The 2,500-nt window shown below is 38.1% G+C and overlaps 10 pseudogenes; all 10 read left to right on the top strand.

Annotated features, from left to right (window-relative positions):
* Positions 1–8: 8 nt before the first annotated feature.
* On the top strand, positions 9–127 carry LOC148445092 (5S ribosomal RNA; annotated as a pseudogene).
* A 116-nt stretch (positions 128–243) lies between these two features.
* LOC148445091 (5S ribosomal RNA) lies at positions 244–362 on the top strand (annotated as a pseudogene).
* Positions 363–478: 116 nt separating this feature from the next.
* LOC148445090 (5S ribosomal RNA) lies at positions 479–597 on the top strand (annotated as a pseudogene).
* A 116-nt stretch (positions 598–713) lies between these two features.
* On the top strand, positions 714–832 carry LOC148445089 (5S ribosomal RNA; annotated as a pseudogene).
* Positions 833–1,183: 351 nt separating this feature from the next.
* LOC148445088 (5S ribosomal RNA) lies at positions 1,184–1,302 on the top strand (annotated as a pseudogene).
* Positions 1,303–1,418: 116 nt separating this feature from the next.
* LOC148445087 (5S ribosomal RNA) lies at positions 1,419–1,537 on the top strand (annotated as a pseudogene).
* A 115-nt stretch (positions 1,538–1,652) lies between these two features.
* LOC148445086 (5S ribosomal RNA) lies at positions 1,653–1,771 on the top strand (annotated as a pseudogene).
* Positions 1,772–1,887: 116 nt separating this feature from the next.
* On the top strand, positions 1,888–2,006 carry LOC148445085 (5S ribosomal RNA; annotated as a pseudogene).
* Positions 2,007–2,122: 116 nt separating this feature from the next.
* LOC148445084 (5S ribosomal RNA) lies at positions 2,123–2,241 on the top strand (annotated as a pseudogene).
* A 115-nt stretch (positions 2,242–2,356) lies between these two features.
* Positions 2,357–2,475, top strand: LOC148445083 (5S ribosomal RNA; annotated as a pseudogene).
* Positions 2,476–2,500: the final 25 nt, after the last annotated feature.

Here is a 2,500-nt window from a genome sequence, read left to right as displayed (position 1 = left end):
TTTTGAGCACCTACAGCCAAACCACACTGGAAATGCCCAATCTCGACTGAACTTGGAATCTATGCAGTGTTGGGCCTGGTTAGTACTTGGATGGGAGACCACCTGGGAATACCAGGTGCTGTAGGTAATTTTATACTGCCATAACATTCTTTTCTATTACATTTTACATTTAATTTTTTCAACTTATCAATGAATTTACTTGAGTTAAGAAGTAATAGAGGTCTAAAGTTAATGTTTTTGAGCACCTACAGCCAAACCACACAGGACATGCCCAATCTCGTCTGAACTTGGAAGCTATGCAGTGTTGGGCCTGGTTAGTACTTGGATGGGAGACCACCTGGGAATACCAGGTGCTGTAGGTAATTTTATACTGCCATAACATTCTTTTCTATTACATTTTACATTTAATTTTTTCAACATATCAATGAATTTACTTGAGTTAAGAAGTAATAGAGGTCTAAAATTAATGCTTTTGAGCACCTACAGCCGAACCACACTGGACATGCCCAATCTCGTCTGATCTTGGAAGCTATGCAGTGTTGGGCCTGGTTAGTACTTGGATGGGAGACCACCTGGGAATACCAGGTGCTGTAGGTAATTTTATATAGCCATAACATTCTTTTCTATTACATTTTACATTACATTTTTTCAACTTATCAATGAATTTACTTGAGTTAAGAAGTAAAAGAGGTCTAAAGTTAATGTTTTTGAGCACTTACAGTCAAACCACACTGGACATGCCCAAGCTCATCTGATCTTGGAAGATATGCAGTGTTGGGTCTGGTTAGTACTTGGATGGGAGACCACCTGGGAATACCAGGTGCTGTAGGTAATTTTATACTGCCATAACATTCTTTTCTATTACATTTTACATTTAATTTTTTCAACTTATCAATGAATTTACTTGAGTTAAGAAGTAATAGAGGTCTAAATTTAATGCTTTTGAGCACCTACAGCCAAGCCACACTGGACATGCCCAATCTCGTCTGATCTTGTAAGCTTTGCTGTGTTGGGCCTGGTTTGTACTTGGATGGGAGACCACCTGAGAATACCAGTTGCTGTAATAAATTTTATACAGCCAAAACATTCTTTTCTATTACATTTTACATTTAATTTTTTCAACTTATCAATGAATTTACTTGAGTTAAGAAGTAAAAGAGGTCTAAAGTTAATGTTTTTGAGCACCTACTGCCAAACCACACTGGACATGCCCAATCTTGTTTGATCTTGGAAGCTATGCAGTGTTGGGCCTGATTAGTACTTGGATGTGAGACCTCCTGGGAATACCAGGTGCTGTAGGTAATTTTATACTGCCATAACATTCTTTTCTATTACATTTTACATTTAATTTTTTCAACTTATCAATGAATTTACTTGAGTTAAGAAGTAATAGAGGTCTAAAGTTAATGGTTTTGGGCAACTAAAGCCAAACCACACTGGACATGCCCAATCTCGTCTGATCTTGGAAGCTATGCAGTGTTGGGCCTGGTTAGTACTTGGATGGGAGACCACCTGGGAATACCAGGAGCTGTAGGTAATTTTATACTGCCAAAACATTCTTTTCTATTACATTTTACATTTCATTTTTCAACTTATCATTGAATTTACTTGAGTTAAGAAGTAAAAGAGGTCTAAAGTTAATGTTTTTGAGCACCTACAGCCAAACCACACTGGACATGCCCAATCTCGTCTGATCTTGGAAGCTATGCAGTGTTGGGCCTGGTTAGTACTTGGATGGGAGACCACCTAGGAATCCCAGGTGCTGTAGGTAATTTTATACTGCCATAACAGTCTATTCTATTACATTTTACATTTAATTTTTTCAACTTATCAATGAATTTACTTGAGTTAAGAAGTAATAGAGTTCTAAAGTTAATGCTTTTGAGCACCTACAGCCAAACCACACTGGACATGCCCAATCTCGTTTGATCTTGGAAGCTATGCAGTGTTGGGCCTGGTTAGTACTTGGACGGGAGACCACCTGGGAATGCCAGGTGCTGTAGGTAATTTTATACTGCCATAACATTCTTTTCTATTACATTTTACATTTAATTTTTTCAACTTATCAATGAATTTACTTGAGTTAAGAAGTAATAGAGTTCTAAAGTTAATGCTTTTGAGCACCTACAGCCAAACCACACTGGACATGCCCAATCTCGTTTGATCTTGGAAGCTATGCAGTGTTGGGCCTGGTTAGTACTTGGACGGGAGACCACCTGGGAATGCCAGGTGCTGTAGGTAATTTTATACTGCCATAACATTCTTTTCTATTACATTATACATTTCATTTTTCAACTAATCATTGAATTTACTTGAGTTAAGAAGTAAAAGAGGCCTAAAGTTAATGTTTTTGAGCAACTACAGCCAAACCACACTGGACATGCCCAATCTCGACTGAACTTGGAAGCTATGCAGTGTTGGGCCTGGTTAGTACTTGGATGGGAGACCACCTGGGAATACCAGGTGCTGTAGGTAATTTTATACTGCCATAACATTCTTT

Source organism: Taudactylus pleione, unplaced genomic scaffold (assembly GCF_031769625.1).
Source record: "Taudactylus pleione unplaced genomic scaffold, aTauple2 ptg001270l, whole genome shotgun sequence".
Classification (NCBI taxonomy): domain Eukaryota; kingdom Metazoa; phylum Chordata; class Amphibia; order Anura; family Myobatrachidae; genus Taudactylus; species Taudactylus pleione.
This window is presented reverse-complemented; position numbering and strand designations above follow the sequence as displayed.